This window comes from Dermacentor silvarum, chromosome 6, assembly GCF_013339745.2.
Source record: "Dermacentor silvarum isolate Dsil-2018 chromosome 6, BIME_Dsil_1.4, whole genome shotgun sequence".
NCBI lineage: Eukaryota > Metazoa > Arthropoda > Arachnida > Ixodida > Ixodidae > Dermacentor > Dermacentor silvarum.
In genome coordinates, this window is record NC_051159.1 from 20308380 (window position 1) to 20330287 (window position 21908).

The following is a 21908-nucleotide window of genomic DNA, read 5'->3' on the forward strand; positions in this document are numbered from 1 at the left end:
AACAAAAACTAACAAAAAACAAAAAGAACGACGCTAAGTCGTCAATGTAGTATAGTCACTCGACGGTCGAGTCATGGCGCGAAAAATGTGGTTTTATTCTAGAAACATGAACCTCTTCAGTTTGAGGAATCCGACGGGCGTTTCTTGGGGTGCCTTCTTGGAGAACCTCGTAGGTTAAGTCACTGAGTAACCTACGAGTCGTACAATTTTGTAGGGACCCGGTTCTTGTGGTCAACGGCCACATACATTGACAGCATATCCGCGATTGTCTTGTTGAGGCGTTCAGTCAGTCCATTTGTTTGGGGGTGATAAGCCGTCGTTTTGCGATGTGCTGTGCCACTTTGCCTCAAGACTTCCTGTAGCACCTCCGCGGTGAAAGCTGTCCCACGATCAGTAATGACGACAGCTGGCGCTCCCTGACGGAGGACAATGCTGTGCATGAAAAAAAATGGGCGATGTCTGCGGCGGTAGCTTTTGGGACTGCCTTTGTTTCACAGTACCGTGTTAAGTAATCGGTAGCGACCACAATCCATCGATTGTCGGACGAAGACGTGGGGAAGGATCCCAGCAAGTCCATACCAATCTGATGAAATGGCCTCTGCGGTATTGCTACTGGTTGTAGCAGTCGTGCTGGCCGCACAGGTGGAGTCTTACGTCGTTGGCAGTCGCGACATGTGCGAACGTACTGCTTCACATTCTTTGCGAGACGTGGCCAGTAGTAAGAGCGGCGAATTCGTTCCAACGTGCGTGTGTACCCCTGGTGTCTGGACGATGGTTCGTCGTGACAGGCACGTAAAATATCGTCACGAAGCGAGGTCGACGCAACTAGCAGGTATGTAGCTTGCGTATGGTCAAAGTTCTTCTTATAAAGGAAGCCATCCAGGAAACCAAAAGAGGCTAGCGCGTGTGGGAATCTTCAAGGAAGACTTGACGTGCGCCCTTCCAGGTAGTCAATGAGAGGGCTGAGCTCCAAGTCGTCGCGCTGTTGTTGAGCCATGTCTGTTACTGATGCGGCAGAAAGAAAACTGTCGTCTTCTTCAAGGTCAGCGGGGGCACTTCCGACTGGTGCACGTGAGAGACAGCCAGCGTCGGTGTGTTTGCTTCCTGACTTGTGAACGATGGTGACGTCAAATTCTTGCAGTCGAAGGCTCCATCGCGCCAGGCGGCCTGAGGGATCTTTGAGATTCGCGAGCCAGCAAAGCGAATGGTGGTCGCTGACTACTCTGAATGGGCGACCGTACAAGTATGGCCGAAACCTTGTTATGGCCCAGACAACGGCTAAGCATTCTTTTTCTGTGACAGAGTAGTTTTTCTCGGCAGCGGATATCGTTCGGCTCGCATAGGCAATCACACGCTCTACGTCATTTTGCCACTGAATCAATACAGCTCCAAGGCCGACGTTGCTGGCGTCTGTGTGCAACTCCGTGTCAGCGTTTTCGTCAAAGTGACCGAGTACAGGTGGGGCCTGGAGAAGGTTTCGGAGGGAATCGAATGCGAGGCCCTGATCTTGACCCCAAACAAACGGGATGCCTTCCTTCGTAAGTTCGTTGAGGGGTTCAGCGATTTTAGAAAAAATTTTGACAAAGCGTCTGTACTACCCACAGAGTCCCAGAAATCGGCGTAGATCGCGCTTATTTGTTGGCACGAAAAATGTGGCGACGGCGCTCGTTTTCTCGGGGTCTGGGCGGATGCCGGCATGGCTCACAATGTGACCTAGAAACTTCAGTTCTTCGTACCCAAAATGACATTTTTCGGGTTCTAGAGAAAGTCCAGCTGTTCGATTTGCCTGAAGAACTGTGAAGGCGCTGGACGTGTTGTGCAAACGTGTCCGAAAATACCACCACGTCGTCGAGGTAAACGAGACACGATTGCCATTTCAGCCCAGAGAGAACCGTGTTCATCATTCTTTGAAAAGTAGCTGGCGCTGAGCATAACCCGAAAGGAAGCACCTTGAACTGGTAGAGGCCGTCAGGAGTTATAAAAGCGGTCTTTTCACGATGACGCGCGTCAACTGCGATTTGCCAGTAGCCACTGCGTAAATCCATGGAAAAAAAGTTGCGAGCGCTGCGTATACGATCCAAGGAGCCATCTATTCGGGGCCGGGGATAAACGTCTTTCTTCGTGATCTTATTTAATTTTCGATAATTCACGCAAAATCGCAAAGTAACAACTTTATCTTTTACTAACACAACTGGCAATTGGATGACGTCATCTTTAAGCATCTGCTGAACTTGGTGACGTATAGCGTCTTGTTCCTTTTGCGATACCCTATAGGCATGTTGTCGAACGGGCTTTTCGGTAGGTTCGGTAATGATACGATGCTGAGCAAGCGGCGTCTGGTTAACTTTCGTCGTTGTAGCGAAACAATCTCGAAAAGAATCAAGTACATCCAGAAGCCTTTCTCGTTGTTCTGATGGGGGTTCACATCGAGAGTGCTCCCAAACGCCTGGCAGAATGGCAGAAACGCCTGGCAAAAGAGTAGCTAAGTCTGGCGGACCGTTGACGTCGGCAATTTTAGCAAAGTATGCAATCGTTATGCGTTATGCTTTATTCTATGCTAGTCTTATCATCCACTGCTCACGGCCGGCTGATCCCGTTGATAACGTGAGCGGACCGTCGCTCTAGCCACTGACCAAGCGCGAAAAGGTATTAGCTTCGGAAAGGCATCGCCACAAAATACCGGCCCAGGAGTAGCTCCGACTTTTGAGAGTCGCAGCTGAGGCCACATGACTTAGCATAGTCGCTCACCACGTCTGCCGCTTCCTGCAAGCGGCTCTCCATTGCCCCGATTGACCCTATGGACGACCAGATGGTAATGTCGGCATATAGGACATTAGTGCACCAAGTTGGGCTAGCTGGTTGAAATTGATATTGTAAAAAGTTTAACTGCGCTAGAAACAGGGAAAAAGGAGGACGAAAGGTGGACAAAGGACGTGTTGTCTTTTTCGTCCTTCTTTGTCCCTGTTTCTAGCGCAGTTCAAGTTTTACAATATGAACATATAGGACATGCCGGATCCTCGGGATGTTATTATGATATCGCATTAGTGACGTCGTGCGATGACATACCAACGAAGCAGTGAAGCACGCACCGTTATCGTATCGGTAACCTTGAGCGTAGATAAGGGCGCCGCTTCATCTATTTAAAGAAAGCACTCTCGAAATAAACTGTTCTTACTGGCTTATCTGCTGTCCGGGCGTCAGTTATTACAGTGGCGGCGAAGCACGGTATTGCCTGTGCGGGCCGGTGCAATTGACGGAATGGCGGGGAGCGGCCGCATTGCATAGTTTGATGTTAACGGTGGTGCGACATGGGAAGAATACGTCGAGCGCATCGTATTGCCCTGTGCCGTCAACAAATCGAGTACGGACAAGAGGGCTGTGTTGCTTAGCTGTTGCGCACCGGAAGTGTACTCTCTGAAAGCGACGCTCGTCAAGCCTCTGCGACCACCGAATGTCGACTACAAGGTTATCATAGGCACCGTGAAGAAACAGATCCCGCCAAGGCCATCCGCACTCTATTGGAGGTATGTGTTCTCGAAACGGGACAAGGATATTGGGGAATCTGTTTCTGGCTATGTCGCCGTTTTGCGCAGATTAGCCGGGAACTGTGGGTTCGGCGAGGACAAGCTCCCGCTTATTGAAATGCTCCGTGACTGGTTGGTTTTTGGAATCACTGATGGGGTGCTTCAGCAATGGCTGTTGGCAAAAAAAGAACTGACGTTCGAAGCCGCATACGAGCAAGCAGTGACGCCAGAAACTACTGCTATATAAGCATGAGAAAGCGATAAGTTCAACGCGACACGAGACCAGCACGAAGTGACCGCGAAGTTGGGCAAGCAAGCCATGAAGGGAAGTACGGAACAAAGCGAAGGCAACCATGTCGCGGGTGGGGGGGGGGGGGCTGCTCAGCAGTTTGAGCGGCGCTGTTTTCGATCCCCCGCAGGGGCGTCTGCGCAAGCAGGCGTTTGGTGGGTTGCGACACCACGGACCCGAGCACACGGGGGTTGGACCCTCCCACGTGTAGACGTGCGTGGCTTAGCCGTGTCTGGGGAAAGGGGGATCCTGGAGGTTGAGCCGATGCCGGGTGTTCGGACCTTTAAGGCCCCCCGGCGGAGGCAACACACCTCTTCGGCCTCTGCTTCACATAGACGGCACCTCCAGACTGACCCACCTGGAGGAAATCGGCAGTCGCCTTTTCCTGTCCCCCTCTTCAATCTTTTATCTTTCTCGCTCACTTTTCCATCTTTCCTGTCTTCTAGTCACTTCTTCTCACTTGCGAATTTCTGGGCGGCAAGGGTTAACCTGGTGTAGCTATCCAACCTTGGGTATTTTATATTAGGTTATAGCGGCGATGCATAGCTGGCGTCTACAGGTATTCCAACCTTGTAGCGTCCCCTTGTTGGGCTCGGTAGTGGGTGGCTACCATCGCCGCCGAATTTTCCAGTTTTATATGGCAAACCCTTTTCCCCCACTGCCTGATCGCTCCCTGAAAAGGGGGCGCACCGACGAAACCTTCAACTTCCGCATGAAACCAATAGAAACATTTCCCAAGTACCATGTGATACATAGCCAAAGTGAAACAAAGACTGTCCGTACGATATCCCCATTTGTGGTCGCAAAATCTCTTACAGAAGCAATTGGCACAGGTTACAAAGTAACTAAGATGGGAAGTGGAGACCTTCTTCTAGAAGTCCGTGACAATCTCCAGTACAACAAGCTGTCAAAACTCGTGGCGTTTGGGGATATTCCTGTCTCCGTGGGCCCACACCGGTCAATGAACACTGTGCGCGGCGTCATCTCTGATGACGACCTGCTTGAACTTAGTGAGAGTGAGTTGTTGGAAGGATGGCAAGAACAAAATGTGGTTAAGGTCCAAAGAATCAAGATAAGGCGCGACAATAAGGAAATCCCAACCAAACATGTTATCATTACCTTTGGTACAAGCAACCTCCCTGAGACGATTGAAACCGGCTACTGTAAACTGCGTGTACGACCGTACATACCAAATCCGCGCCGATGCTTCAGGTGTCAGCGTTTTGGGCATGGGTCGCAAAGTTGCCGAGGGCGATCTACCTGTGCAAAATGTGCATCTAAAGGCCATTCCTCAGAAGTGTGCACTTCCACAAACCACTGTGCCAACTGTGACGGAGACCACCCCGCCTACTCACGAACATGCCCGACATGGAAGAAAGAAAAGGACATAATAGAACTCAAAGTGAAACTAAACATCTCCTTTCCAGAAGCGCGCAAGCGTTTTTCTTCTTTCAATCAGTCTAATCCGTCCTACTCTGATGCGGCGCGCCGGGGGGCTGCACCACATCTTTCGGCGGCCGCCCGAGTCACACGGAGTGTGACAACGGTCACGCCATCAGCCCCCCTGGCAGGAGCAGCAAGCGCTGCTCCGCCCCCAACCAAGAAGGGCCAGCAGACTTCCGGGCCTGCAGGTCCCAGGGCCACTGCTCGTGCAGACAGGCCCGAAAAACTCCCCAGTGTGCTCGCCGAGCGGGCGGCATCCAGCGCCTCTGAAGAGGCGATGGAAGCAACCAACACTCCTGCGGTGTCTCAAACGCCGAAGGAACGGCGTAGCTCCACAGAGCCCGCCGGGAAAAAAGAAAAATCACGTATCACGGGGCCTGGAAAGGCCTCGTGAGCCTATTCGGTCTAGCTCTTGACACACAGCAATATACGCCTCCAGTATGGCTACACAAATAATACATTGGAACGTTAGAGGTCTACTCCACAATCTGGACGACATAAAGGAGCTCCTACACAAGTTCAATCCACGGGTTCTCTGTGTGCAAGAGACAAACCTCAATTCTACACACACAAACTTTCTGCGGCAATATGCCATTTACCGCAAAGACCGAAACGACACTCTCGCCTCATCTGGCGGTGTCGCCATAATAGTCGATAAGGGTGTACCCTGCCAGCATTTAGAGCTTCAAACGCCTCTTGAGGCAGTTGCAGTCAGAGCAGTGCTTTTTGGTAAGCTGCTTTCAATTACTTCTTTATACATTCCGCCAAGCTATCAACTCTCCAGAACATAATTTGAAAGCTTTATTGCACAACTTCCGGAACCGTACATTGTCGTTGGAGACCTAAATGCACATAATACGTTGTGGGGCGACTCTCGATGTGATGCCAGAGGGCGCCTGATAGAAAATTTCCTGTTATCTACAGGTGCATGTTTGCTAAATAAGAAACAACCAACCTTTTACAGCATCGCAAACAAGACATTTTCATGCATAGATTTAAGCATTGCGTCAAGCACAGTCGTGCCCTACTTGGAATGGAAGGTGGTTAACAATCCATACGGGAGTGACCATTTTCCAATTATCTTACGATTAACAAAACAAGACGAATGCTCACCACATGTGCCCCAGTGTAAAGTCGACTCCGCGGACTGGCAGCGATACCGAGACCTTACACATTTGACCTGGGATAACATTAGCATGCAAAGTATTGACGATGCAGTGGCATATTTAACAGCATTTATTGTGGACGCAGCGTCAATGTGTATCCCGCAAACAAATGGATCGCTTTCTAAACGACGTGTTCCCTGGTGGAACGATGAATGTAGGGAAGCGCGAAAGAAACAAAATAAGGCTTGGAATAACCTCCGTGACTCGCCGACTACAGAACACCTTATCATCTTCAAGAAAATAAAGTCGGAAGGTAGAAGAACGCGCCGCCGTGCCAAAAGGGAAAGCTGGCAGAAATACATCTGCAGCATTAATTCTTATACAGACGAAAGGAAAGTCTGGAACAGGGTTAAGAAAATAAAAGGCCGCGAAACCCATCCTCTACCTTTAGTAAACACACAAGGAGACACACTTGAGGACCAGGCTGATTGTCTAGGAGCACATTTCGAGCACATTTCCAGTACATCCCATTACACAGATACATTTCTAAGATACCAGCGACAAGCAGAGCGACAACCTCTGGGTCGGAAAGGCACAGCCAATGAAGCATACAATCGTCCATTTAGCATGGCAGAATTTCAGGCTTCACTCAATTGTTGTAACAAGTCTGCTCCGGGAAGTGACCGAATACTTTACAAAATGATAAAACACTTACACCCTGAAACCCACAGAACACTACTGTCACTCTTTAACTCCATGTTGTCTGCCGGCTACATTCCGTTCGCCTGGAAAGAAGCAATCGTAATTCCTATTCTCAAAGAAGGCAAGGACCCTTCCTCGGCCAGTAACTATAGGCCAATAGCTCTGACAAGTTGTATATGCAAACTCTTTGAAAAAATGATTAACCGGCGCCTCGTCCATTTTCTTGAAAGCAACAAAATACTCGATCCCTTACAATGCGGTTTCAGGGAAGGTAGATCCACAATAGATCACCTCGTCCGCATCGAGACCAATATCCGTGATGCCTTTGTACACAAACAGTTTTTCCTATCAGTATTTTTAGACATGGAGAAGGCATACGACACAACTTGGCGTTTTGGAATTCTCCGTGACCTGGCTGGAATGGGAGTCCGAGGCAATTTGTTAAATGTGATTCAGAGCTACCTCTCTGATCGTACGTTCCGTGTTAGAGTTGGTAACGTTCTGTCTCGACAATTCACGCAGGAGGCTGGTGTACCGGAAGGTGGTGTGCTGAGCTGTACTTTATTTATTGTCAAAATGAACTCGCTCCAAACTGTCATACCACGTACAATGTTTTATTCTGTATATGTGGATGACATCCAAATGGGTTTCAAATCATGTAATCTTAGTACCTGCGAGCGACAAGTACAGCCTGCCTTAAATAAATTGTCTAAATGGGCGGATGAGAATGGTTTCAAGCTAAACCCGCATAAAAGTACATGCGTACTCTTCTCCAACAAGAGAGGTGTACTACCAGATCCCGCTATAGACCTTCATGGGGAACGTCTATCTGTAAGCTCCGAGCATAAATTCTTAGGTATCATCTTAGACAATAAACTAACCTTTATTTCCCATCTGAAGTACCTTAAAGCGAAGTGCCTCAAGACTATGAACCTGTTGAAGCTGTTGTCACGGACATCCTGGGGAGCCGACAGGAGATGCCTCCTAAGCTTGTATAAAAGTCTAATACGATCACGCCTTGACTACGGAGCCATAGTCTATAATTCTGCTACACCTAGTGCTTTGAAAATGTTAGATACTATCCACCACTTGGGTATCCGCCTTGCTACAGGCGCCTTCAGGACAATTCCTGTACAGAGCCTGTACGTTGAATGTAATGAATGGTCTCTACACTTCCAAAGGATATATTTAAGCTTCTCTCCTATGCCTTGAAGGTGAAATCAGATGTAGATCATCCGTGCCATTCAATTGCTCGCGATTTGTCCACGACCAGGCTGTTCCATAACCGCCCAGCCACTAGGCCTCCTCTGTCCCTCCGGTTGAAAGCACTGTCCGAAGAAACAGACGTCCCTGTTCTAGAGAATGTGCTAATGGCTCCTACTCGGCTTCCACCGCCTTGGGAGTGGCAGACTATCGAATGTGACATCTCTTTCGTAGAAATTTCAAAACAAGCACCTGAGGCACATATACACTCACATTTCCTTGAGCTTCAGGAGAAATATTCCTGTGCTGAGTTTTACACAGACGCTTCAAAGTCTCCTGTCGGTGTTGCTTACGCAGCTGTAGGACCATCGCTTTTAATATCCGGTACACTTAACCCACATACCAGTATTTTTACGGCTGAAGCATACGCGATCCTCTCTGCAGTAAAACACATAACTGAAACGACTCTCACAAGGGCTGTTGTGTTCACGGACTCTCTGAGTGTAGTCCGAGCCCTAATGAGTTTACGAAAACATAAAAACACTGTCTTTAACGAACTCTATGCATTGCTATGCTCAGCTTATATGGGCAAACAAGTAATCATCCTATGCTGGGTACCTGGACACAGTGGTATAAAAGGCAACGAAGATGCTGACGAGAACGCCACCTCGGTAGCTTTTAGCGACACTGACATAAACATACCCATTCCGGCCACAGACATTAAACCATACTTACGGCATAAGCTGAAGAAGCACTGGCAGAAAGAGTGGGATACACAGGTAGCCAATAAACTGCACTTGATCAAACCTAAATTAGGGCACTGGATATCCGAAAAAACAGCACGATACAAAGAAGTGCTCCTTTGTCGATTAAGAATAGGTCACACCTTCGGCACCCACTCTTACCTATTGACTGGAAGTGATCCTCCATCATGTCGAAGGTGTGGCGACACCCTTACAGTGCTCCATGTCCTAGTCCAGTGCAGAGAATTAGAAGCTGAGCGTAAAAAGTACTTCCGTTCTGCGTATCGCCAGCAAATTCCACTTCACCCAGCATTTTTTCTTAGTAACGAACCGCTTTTTAACCTGGAAACAGTTTTTAGCTTTTTAGATGAAGTGAACGTCTTAGAAATAATTTGGCCGGGTCATATGTAGCAAATCCTCGCCTTCGAGGCTGTAGCTGCAGTGACATTAGCCTTTATAGAACATGCCTCTGAGCTCTCTACTTCAAGAGCCCTGTGGAGACAGTAGTTATTGTATGTCTTTATTACATCAGTTTATCGTAGTGAAACTTTTATGCACTTTTTATTTTGTTATAAATCATTGTCATTATATTTTACGCAGTTTACAGCGACCCGTTTTTAGGCCTCTTTACAGCCAAACTACATTTACACTTGTAACTCAATTTAATCACTTCATTTATAATACATGAACAATTCATTGCCATTTGTCATGGCGCTCTTTGGCCATACTTGGCCCTTGCGCCATTAAGCACCACACATCAATCAATCAGCTGTTTTCGATGTTTTGGCAACCACAGGAGGATGCGTTGTCGGTTCAAGAACGCAGTATGTTTCAGCTACTCGCGGAAGGGGTACATAGCAAAAGCCTGTCGGGTTACCCAGGCGCCAGAACAAGATTAGCTGGATGAAACTGCTGTCTCTGCGGGAGGGGAATACATGTTCACTTGTTTTGCATTAGTCAAGTTCCGAGGTACGTTGTTGATGCCGAGATTGCCGGCGAGCAGGTGAAAATGGAAATGGATTCCGGAGCAGCGCGGTCCATTATCAGAGAGATTAAAAAACAATTAGTGGCAATGCATGTGAAGCTGCAAGAACCACACTCGGCTCGTCACCTGGACCAAGCAAAGTCTCCAAGTTTTAGGGAAAATTGTGGTGCCAGTAAAGTTAAAGGGCAGAAATTGCAAGTTTCCGTTACTGGTCGTCAAGAATGACGGGAACACATTGCTTGGCCGACATTGGTTCGGGGCATTGCAGTTAGAAGTAACGGGCCTTCATCACATCCGTAATGGTCAACAAGTTTTCGCTGCCAGGTTCCCAGAACTTTTAAGCGAGTCTCTGCCTGGCGCGGCGTTACCGCCTATTAACATCGAGCTGAAGGACGATGCTTCACCACATTTCCTTAAATGACGAAGTGTACCGTTTGCCTGGAAGGATGCTGTTGTGAACCGAAATGAACAGGCTCATGGCACTGGGAATCTTGGAGCCAACGCAATATTCAGTGGGCTACTCACAACAATGGGCTACTCCCATTGTTGTGGTGCGAAAAAATGGCTCGTTCAGGATTTGCGGAGATTATCGAAGCACCGTCAACCTGGCTGTGAGGAATAACGCGTATCCCCTATCGACCAGCAAGGAGCTTTTTGTTCAGCTTAGAAAAGAGCGTATTTTCTCGAAGTTAGACCTGGCACAGGCGTATCAGCAACTTTTTATCGACGCTAAGAGCGCTGAACTGCTCACAATAAACACGGTCCAAGGCCTTTACAAATGGCATACGGGGTATCTGTGGCACCTGGTCTGTTCCAAAGAGCCATGGACACAATGCTAGCCGGACTTCCCCAAGTATCCGTATATCTAGACGACATTCTGGTGGTCAGCGAGACAGAAGAGGAACATGAACGCGTGCTCATCGACGTATTTAGCCATCTATCCAAAGCTTGACTCAGGGTGGAGGCAAATAAATGCGAGTTTTTCAAGCAAAACCTGGAGTTCTTGGGCCATCACATCGACCAAAAGGGCATCTATCCGGTCGAAACCAAGATAGAGGCCATCCACAAAGCCCCAGCCCCAACAAACAAGAAAAGCTACAGGCAGTTTTAGGTATGATAAACTTTTACAATAGGTTCTTGCAGGGTAGGTCTGAAACAGCCGAGAAGCTTTACCGTTTGCTTGATAAAAATGCCAACTGGAAGTGGTATGAGGAGCACCAAAGGGCGTTCGAAGGCATAATGAAGTTGTTAACTTCAGAGTCCTTGATGGTCCATTTTAATGAAAGTGCTCTCTTGATATTGTCCTGTCAGGTGCAGTATTGGCTCACTGTAACAACTGAATAAACGAGCCGCCGATTGCCTACGAATCGAGGACACTCACGAAGGCTGAACGGAATTACGCTCAAATTGACCGATAATGTTCGTGTTCGTCATTTACACCAACAATTATCCGGGCGAAAATTTGTCATTTTCGCCGACCATAAACTGCTCCTAGGAGTATTCCGGAGGGAAAAACAAATTCCCGAAGTTCTGTCACCTCCAATGCTGCGTAGGAGTTTAATGCTGTCGGCGTATGGGTATCAACTCGAGTACCGCAAAACGCAGGACACTGCTAACGCGGACTGTCTGAGCAGATTGCCGGCTCCGCGATTTTATCCAGAGGCCGAGGTTCCAGGCGATGTCTTACTCTTGGAAGCCGTAGAGTACCTATCAGTCACTGCCGGTGATATTAAATCGTGCACGTCGCAAGACTTCCAGCAATCAAAGGTGATGAAATGGATCGTTGACGGCTGGCCGAAAGAGCGGGTTCCCCAAGAATATGGTGCTGTGATGAAGAAGTACAACATGCTCTGAAGATGATGCACACCACCAACAGCTGCAGCATCGTGATCGCTCCGCGAAAGACGACGCCAAAGTTACGGTTCAGAGCGCTGCCCGACGTAACTGTTTAGCCGACCGTTCCGTGCCAGTACGTCCGAAGGATCTACATCTACGCCAGTTCCAATAAACCTCATTTCAGTGCACACGAGTAAGACACCATGAACTGTCTGTGCACAGAGATTGCGTGGTCTGGGGAAACCACGTGGTCGTTGCGAAAGCGTGTGCTCGTCCTGTTGCGCGCAAATCACCCGGGAGTATCGGCCATGAAGGCTATCGCGAGATCCTATGTTTGGTGGCCTCGGATGGACGCGCAGATTGGAGAATTTGTGCGGCACTGCACGGCGTGTCAAGAAAACAGGCGAAGTGAACCCAGGGGTGCGATTTTGTAGCAATTCCATTACTTTTGCCTATGACTTTTGACGTCATTACCCAGCTGCCATTGGTCGAAAATGACCGGCCCATGCCCATGTTTTCTGTCAATCACGCGGCGTCAGGAACCCGCCAAGACCCGCTACGTCAAAACGACTTTGACGCACTCATTATGCGGAGCAAAAGTCATACTTTTTAGCACCGGCGGAGGCAGGGTCATTTCAGAACGCATAAAAAATAGCTGCCCCGCTCATTGCTATGGCGGTGGCTCTTCGCCGTCACCGACGTGGGCACGGAGAACGCGTCTGAAATGCCGGATGACCATTTTCGACAGCATTTTCGCCTCTCGAAGGAAACGGTGCGGTTGTTGTGGGAGGAGCTGGCGGGGGAACTAGAAGCGGAGCGCGCGACGGGAGTGTCGGTGGAGCGGAAGGTGTTGTGTGTGTGCGTGAGTGATTCTTTGTAGATATGAGAAAAGTACAGCGCCGTAACTGCCTCTCGGGGGAGGGCACCTCAACAGCGCTGTACAGGGAAGGGGGTGAGGGAGATATAGTGACAGGGTAGAGAGAAAGTGGGGGGGAGGGGGGGTAATAATAAAAGAAAAAAAAATGAAAGAGAGGGAAAAAAAAAAGAAAAACCGAGCGGCAAGGCCAGGAGGTGAAGGCGGCACGACTCACAGCCGAGCGCGCAGGTTGGCTTCCTCCAGATAAACAAGTAACGCCGAGAAGGCGTGCCTGGCAATGGAGGGGTGGCCGGGAACAGGAGCTGCTGCGTAGTATCCGCGGGCAGCCCGAGGCGACGGTATGTCGTAACAAGTGCGCCGCGCTCCGATGCACGTGCGGGGCACTGAAGGAGGGCGTGCTCAACCGTCTCAATGTCGGCGCACCCATCACAGGACGGTGAGCCCTCCCCCGACAGCCGATGCACCTTTCGGCCGTCCGGCCGCAGCCGATGCGGAGTCGCAGGATGAGATCGCGGTCTCGCCGGCTCAGGCCCCTGCGGGGCAGAAACTTGGGGGGCACGCCGCCGGCGACGCGAGGGTCCGGGTGCTGCGTGCTCAGATAGCCGGCCACGGAGTGGCGGGCGATGTCGAACCGTGTCACGAACCGCGACAGCGGGACCGGCGAGGAATGGGCCACCTTTGCGAGCCGGTCTGCTTCCTCGTTTCCCTGCAGGCCAACGTGAGAAGGTACCCACTGGAAGACGAGGTCGCATCCCCGCTCGCAAACGCCGTCAAGCTTGCACTGGAGCCGGCGGATGAGCGTGGGACCGTGATCCTCCCTGGCCAGCATGCACAGCGCCGCCCGTGAGTCCGTCAGGACGGCCGCTCGCCGGACAGGAAGTTCGAGCAGCAGCTCGGCAGCCAGGTCAATGGCGGCCAGCTCCGCATGCGTTGACGACACCGCGCGCAGGACACGGCACTGGCTCTGTGCCGAGAGTTCGGGGGCAACGCAGGCCGCCGAAGCCGCGCCGTCTCGGAGCACAGAGCCGTCGGTGTACACAAGCACGCGGCCGGAGAGCTGCTCCTCGATCACCGCGGCCGTCTCCTGTCGCAGAGCGCAGGCGGCGGTGTTGCGCTTCCCTCTGACGCCAGGCACGGTGGTGCGGATGTCTAGCCGGCGGCGGCGATGCGGAGGGGGCGGTAGCCACGCACACGACGGTCCCGGGCCGACAAGGCTGGCGAACTCGGTGACGCGGCGCCCCATGCCGGAGTTGGGCAGGGAGAGAAACCGGTCCACAGTGGCGTACCAACTATTTCTCGAGTGGGGGGGGGGGCAAACCGCAATCGATCTGACTCGCTCCCTCTATTGTATATATATATATATATATATATATATCGAATTACTATTGTACTAAGCGAAAACGCCTGGAAATACTCATATATATATATGAGTATTCATATATATCGAATTACCATTGTACTAAGCGAAAACGCCTGGAAATACTCATATATATATATATATATATATATATATATATATATATATATATATATATATATATCGAATTACTATTGTACTAAGCGAAAACGCCTGGAAATACTCCTGTCAGTTATTGTTATGTTAAACTAACACAGACCTATTTATCAATCACACATGGCAAACCATGGATGCCCGAAAACTTATTTCAATTTGCATTTACTTCTTTACACACTATAAAATTTATGATACAGGGACAGAACGCAGTGGGTGCCCAGAGGTCCCTGATCCTGCCCAGGAGCAGTAGTGCAACGCACGTAATTAATTATGGCGCTTTACGTGCCAAAACCACGATCTGATTATGAGAAACGCCGTAGTGGGGGACTCCGGAATAATTTGGACCACCTCGGGTTTTTTAACGCGCACCTAAATCTAAGTACGCGGGTGTTTTCGAATTTCGCCCCCATCGAAATGTGGCCACCATGGCCGGGATTTGATCCCGCGACCTTGCCCTTAGCAGCCCAACCGCCACTAAGAAACCACGGTGGGTCATGCAGCGCACATAAAAAATGCACATTTGCTGGAGGCAATTTTACCAATTAAACAAAAAACTGTACCTGATGTTTAAGTCTACAGCACGAATGTATCGCTAGTTAAGGTAATCGTATTGTAAAGGTTATACGCAACGAAGTACAATCCACATAAATGACTTGCAATATTCACAGAAAAGGCAGCAGACGTGTGCGACCTTGCAGAATTACAACAAAATTTTCAGCGAAGCTGTTTCTTTCGATCAGTTTCAATAAAAGTTTCACTTACCTGCGATTATACCTTATAGTTTAAAATTTTGCCCGTATATGACTGTGGTATTTGAAACCTTGCCCGTATGTAATGCTTCAAAGCACTTCTTGGTAGAAATTCTCAAAAAGCCAGTAATTCCTTAACAAATCTAACTTCGCCATAACATTTACCATTTATCTCCCTACTCCCCCCCCCCCCCCCATTCAAATTTTGCTAGCTTTGATATATCGATTGAGTTCAGAGTTCACCCAGCGCAGCAGGATCAATTCTGTTTTGTTCGTAACACACATTCATAGAGCTCCGGATCGCGTGCTTCCGTAATTTACTGCACAAATCATAACTATGTAGTTTACTTACTTAGCGCCCATACCGCGCCCTATATTCTCGCCAAATATACACAAAGTGTCTTGTTTAGTTCACCGAGGCCATCGATGGAACCAACTAGGAACGCCTTATGACGCATGAAAATAGGGGGAAATACGACGGCTTAGTAATTATTTGCAATGCAATTCTAACTGAACCAGGAACGCGAAAATTTTGTCGCACATTGCACTTACCATGACCCTCCCTCCTTTTTCCACGTTGTAATCTACAACTATATCGGAACACTGGGAAGCACAGCTGGAAGCGACCATATCACACGCTCTGGCACTTGAATAAGAATTTTTTTTTTACAAAGACCGTGTTTGATCCAACCTCATTTAACTTCGCTCAGAGAGTTTTCATAGCTAGCGTACCCCAAATTTTCGATAAATTTGGTCTTGGTGGCATTTATAGTTCTGTGAGGGCTGTGGGCTCCATTCTGCCCCTTAGACAGGCTTATAACACTCTAGAGCGCTGCATACGTAATTTATTGCGAAAGCCCCAATTACCCATCTATTTTGAACTTTACCTAGACATCAAACATTACCTGGTCCTCTGAGCCACAAAACATATAGAAGCTGCTTCCTTTAGTTCAGTGAGGACACAAGGTAAACCCAACATATCACGCATGAAAAAGTAGCGAGAAAAAAAATTAGGGTTCAATAATTATTCGTAACGCTCCTAAATAAGCCAGAAACGTTACAACTTCGCGACACAATCTGCTGAAAATGCTACCTCTTCTGCCAAAGTATAAAATATCTTAAACGCAGAGTTCTCTTGGGATATTGGGAAACCTAACTAATCAAAGCAGTGTGATACTTTCGAATACTTGCTTACAGTTTTTTTAACTGCATTTGATCAACATGCATTTACCATCGCATATACACGCATTTTACCATCGCACATCCCACGGTAAAATTGGCGAATTGTTCCCCTTAAGTTCGCAAAATTTGACCTCACTTGTAGTTAAATCTACGACAGTGAAGCATTCTATTCTACTGGAAAAAGGCGAATTTAACCCACTCATTTGGGACATTCCCTACATATTGCCCATGCTATGCCCGTAATTTTCCCCAGATATAAACAAGATGCCTTGTTTAGCTCACCGGGGACACCGGAGAAACAAACTCCGCATCTAGTATCATGCACGAAAACACATGGAGAGAACGATGGTTTAGCAATTATCTGCAACACTTGCATTTAAAACAGGAAAATGAAAGTTTCGCCATGCATTGCACTTGAAATTATCCCTATTTTCACGGAATTTCAAGTCAATATCTTGTGTAGTTGTTTTGGGAGTCTGGGAAACATTTCGACTAGCGGCAGTATGGCACTCTGGAACACTTCAATCAGTAACTTTCTGCAAAGGCTGTAAAGAACCTAAACAGAATAAAGATAAATCGCTCGCCACCCAGAACATTGCTTCCTACTTCGAATAGATATAAGCACCGTGCCCCGAATAGTTTACCGAGGATACCGGGGGAAAAGAACTAAATGCCGTGTATAGCGCAGAAAAATTGGGAGAAAGCCAATATTCAGTAACTGTTTTTCGAGCACGTAAGCAACCTTTTTGGGTACACGTCACCAAAAAGTGGGTTCCCTTTTTTTCAAAATATGAAATATCTGCTGTTATTGCTCCTGTACAGAAACAAGTACTAGTGTAGCTCTTATTTAAAAACGGCCTGAAAATGAAACAGATAAAATCAGAAGTCACACAGGCCTTTAGAGAAAATTCATTTCAGTGTTCTATTGGTATTGAAATGGCTTTGCGCGTTCGACAAAGGTTATTTTCACGAAGATATATATATATATATATATATATATATATATATTGTCACGCGCTAAGGCAAGATCAATCAACAGTACTAGCAGCCAGACCCGAAGAATGCCAGACACGAAAAGATGGTTCTCCAGCTGGCGCGGGATCTTCGACTTCGTCGTCTTCTTCGCCGTTCTTGCTGGGCACGCAATGCTGATCGTTTGCTGGCTCAAAACACCAGGTGGCATTATTCCCCCTCCCAATGAAGCATCGACTCGATGCTCAACCACAAGACGTACACGGAAAGTACATAAATTAGGTAAGACACACACACAAAAAAAAAATGGAAACGCGCTAGCCCACATACGGACATGAACACGAGGCGAAAAATGCGTTCTGTGGTCGGGAACAAAAAAACAATCGCTTCGCAGTTCTTCGGAGGACGTCGCGACTACAGCAAAAAAAGAAAAAAAAAGTTTGTTCACCACTACACTGTATGAACATCACTGTGTGAAATACGGCTTGAGGCGGACGACATGTACAATCTCTGGGCGTGGTAATCGGCGCTTGGGTGATGATAGGTCTCCGTCTGGAATCACTTCATAGTTCACGTCACTGACACGCCTTAATACTCTGTACGGTCCGAAGTACTTGCTCAGGAGTTTCTCGCTGAGGCCTCGCCGTCTAATGGGGGTCCAAACCCAAACTTGGTCACCGGGCTCATAGGTAACTTGTCGATGGTGGAGATTGTACCTTATTGCATCTGTACACTGCTGCTGTCTTATGTGCACACGGGCCAGTTGACGTGCTTCCTCGGCTCGCTGAATGTACTCCTCGACGTCAGGGGCTAACTGGTCGGGCTGATCGATGTCGTCATACGGAATCATGGCGTCGAGCATAGTTTGAACATCTCGACCATAAACGAGGCGAAACGGCGTGAATCGTGTAGTTTCCTGCGTGGCAGTGTTGTACGCAAACGTTACGTACGGCAGGATTTCGTCCCACGTTTTGTGCTGCACATCCACGTACATAGAGATCATGTCTGCCAGTGTTCTGTTTAGTCTTTCTGTCAAGCCGTTAGTCTGAGGGTGGTATGCAGTGGCCTTTCGATGACTCGTGTAACTCAACTTAAAGATGTCGTCCAGAAGCTTCGCCGTAAACGCCGTCCCTCGGTCAGTGATGATGAATGACGGTGCGCCATGCCGAAGCACAATGTGATGCATAAAAAACTGGGCAACCTCAGATGCTGTCCCGCGTGGTAGTGCCTTCGTCTCAGCGTAACGCGTCAAGTAATCGGTTGCGACAATGATCCACTTATTGCCGGAGGAAGACAAGGGAAATGGGCCAAGAAGGTCCATTCCAACTTGATCAAACGGCGTACGCGGGGGGTCGATGGGTTGTAGAAGGCCTGCAGGCTTGAAGGGTGGTGACTTGCGGCGCTGGCATTCACGACATCCTTTCACGTAGCGTTTGACGCAAGCAGTCAGTCTAGGCCAGTAGTACAGTTGTCGTACCCTGTCCAGAGTCCTTGAGTAGCCCAAGTGACCAGATGTCGGCTCGTCGTGGCAGGCTAATAGGATGTCGTCGCGAAGGTCTTGAGGCACTACTAGAAGATGTGGTTTGTCGCCGGCACCTGTGTTTCTTTTGTATAAGATGCCCTCTCGTAGGCAAAATGACGACAACCGTCGCGAAATAGGGCGAGGAATGGACGCGATGTCGCCTTCTAAGTGATCGATGATGGGCCTTAACTCAGCGTCCGATCGCTGTTTAGCGAGCAGATCCGGACGGCTGAGGGCTCCCAGGAAGGCGCTGTCATCTTCCTCGTCAGGATTCTGGGATTCAACAGGTGCTCGTGAGAGCGTGTCAGCATCTTCATGTTTTCTGCCAGACTTGTAGACGATGGTGAAGTTAAATTCCTGGAGTCGCAGACTCCAACGTGCCAATCGTCCAGAAGGGTCTCGGAGGTTGGCCAACCAGCACAAAGCGTGATGATCGGTCACAACCTTAAATGGCCTCCCGTAGAGATACGGCCTAAACTTTGTAGTAGCCCAAATGACCGCGAGGCACTCCTTCTCTGTGGTGGAATAATTGGACTCGGCGCGTGACAGAGTGCGGCTCGCGTAAGCTATAACTCGTTCAGTCCCGTCTTGCCTTTGCACCAGGATAGCTCCGAGACCAATATTGCTGGCGTCAGTGCGTACTTCTGTGTCAGCGTCCTCATCGAAATGACCGAGCACGGGAGGAGAAGACAATCGACGTTGTAGCTCGGCAAAGGCGGTCTGTTGTTCATCAGTCCAGAGGAATGGCGAGTCGTGACGCGTAAGGCGAAATAGCGGCTCTGCAATCTTCGAAAAATTTTCAATGAAGCGTCGATAATATGCGCACAAGCCCAAAAATCGTCTGACACTTTTCTTGTCGGTTGGAGCTGGAAAAGCAGCTACGGCAGCAGTCTTCTCGGGATCGGGCCGAACACCTGCCGCGCTCACGACGTGACCGAGAAACTTCAGTTCCTCGTAACCGAAATGGCATTTCTCTGGCTTGAGGGTAAGGTCAGCCGATCGAATGGCTTCGAGTACGTTCCGAAGGCGTCGAAGGTGCTCGTCAAAAGTTTCCGAAAAGACAACGACATCATCGAGATAGACGAGGCAGCTTTTCCATTTGAGGTCAGCGAGAACGGTATCCATCATTCGCTGGAATGTGGCTGGAGCGGAACAGAGGCCGAAAGGAAGTACTCTAAATTCGTAAAGGCCGTCCGGAGTCACAAAGGCAGTTTTCTCGCGGTCCCGCTCATCTACTTCAATTTGCCAGTAGCCACTTTTCAGATCGATAGAGGAGAAATACTTCGCGCGCCTAAGCCTGTCCAGAGAATCGTCGACACGAGGCAACGGGTATACGTCTTTCTTTGTGACGTTGTTTAGCTTCCGGTAGTCAACACAAAACCGAAGCGTGCCATCTTTCTTTTTAACAAGCACGACAGGCGACGACCAGGGACTGCATGAAGGCTGTATTACGCCGTCTTGAAGCATTTCCTTCACCTGCGTTTGAATGGCATGTCGTTCGGTCGGGGAAACACGATAAGGCTGCTGCCGTATGGGGTGCGCGTCGTCATAGGTGATGATACGGTGTTTAGTAATCGACGTTTGACGGATCTTCGACGACCGTGCAAAGCAAGAGTGGAATTCGAGCAACAGGTCACGCAGGGGTTGTTTGTTGTCTTCAGAAAGCGTTGCACTAATGTCGACGTTGCTTAGAGGTGCTTTAGTAGTGACGATTGCCTGGGAAGCAAAACATTCAGTGACGTCGGCGATCGGGTCGGCGTAGGCGATGACAGTACCAGGGAAAAGGTGGCGGTGTTCGTAGCTGAAGTTCGTGACAAGAACGTCACAGTGACCATCATGGAGATCAATAAGGCTTCTTGCTACGCAAACACCTTGAGAAAGCAGGAGAGAGTGATTGCTTTCTGCGACCGCTTCACCGTGTAAGAGTCTGTCACATGCCACTTGAACCACGATACTTGCACGCGGTGGTAACGTGACAGCGTCGTCGATGACACGAAGAGGTGCTCGAGCGTGGATGGTGTTGGTCGTCGTAGCGGCGCTCTTTGTCGAGAAAGTGACGAGGCGTTGTCGAATGTCGATGATAGCTCCGTGCTCCCTGAGAAAGTCCATGCCGATGATTAGGTCACGAGAACACTGAGGGAGAATGCTCAAGCTGGCAACAAACGTAGAGCCGCGAATCTGTATTCGTGCCGTGCACATGCCGAGTGGTGTGACGATGTGCCCGCCAGCTGTACGAACTGGCGTTTGATTCCAAGGCGTCGTCACTTTCTTCAGAAGGGTGGCCAGTTTTTCGCTGATTATCGAATAATCTGCTCCAGTGTCCACTAAAGCAGTCACGTCACGACCGTCGAGCAATACAGGAATGTCCAAGGAAATTCGTCGTCTGTAATCAGCAGGTACTGTCGTCGTCGATGTATCGTCGGGTCGCGTACGGGTCAGCAGGGGTCCTTGACTACGTCCAGACAGAGCGGCCTCACCCCCGAAGGCCGCTGTGGTTAGTTTTCCCGGCGCGGACTGGGCGACCGACCCTGCACCACGCTCGAATACGTACGGCGAGTCGGAGAAAATCGCCGCGGCGAAGGGGAGCGTGACTGGTGTCGAGCTGATGAGGATCCGCGCTGCTGGGCAACGTATTCTTCAATCGCAGGAGGACGCTGGCCGAACCTAGGTCGCGGCGAGTTTGCCGAGAATCCGCGTAATCCGAGCTCTCGATAAGAGCACTGTCGGTAGACATGCCCAGCTTCACCACAGTGAAAGCAAAGCGGACGGCGATCAGGTGCCCGCCACACGTCTGATTTCCTTGGGGCCTGTCGGTGGTCGTGGTAATAAGAGGTCGCTTGGTCGGACTGTAGTATGGCCGGAGACGCGGTCCGAAGCGGGAAGGAAGGTGGGGCAGGTTGCCGCAAAGCTTGCGAATATGACATACGGGTGCTGTCAGTTCTTAGCGGTTGAGCGTCTGTGCTGAAGGGTGGTTCTCTTAACGCATGATGCACTTCGTCACGGACAACGCTGGACAAAGAGCTGAGCGTCGGCTGTGAGGGTACCGACAGTTTCTGCAGTTCTTCGCGGATAACGGACCGGATGAGCTCTCGAAAGAAATCGACGTGGCCCCCGAGAGCTCCGAAGAAGTCCGTAGGTGAGGCAGCGTTCACTTGGCGTTCGTATGATGGTGCCCGCTGCCGAAGAGTCTGTTGCATGGTGACGGCCTCGGAAAGAAATTCTGACACAGTCTTTGGAGGACTGCGCACGAGACCGCCGAACA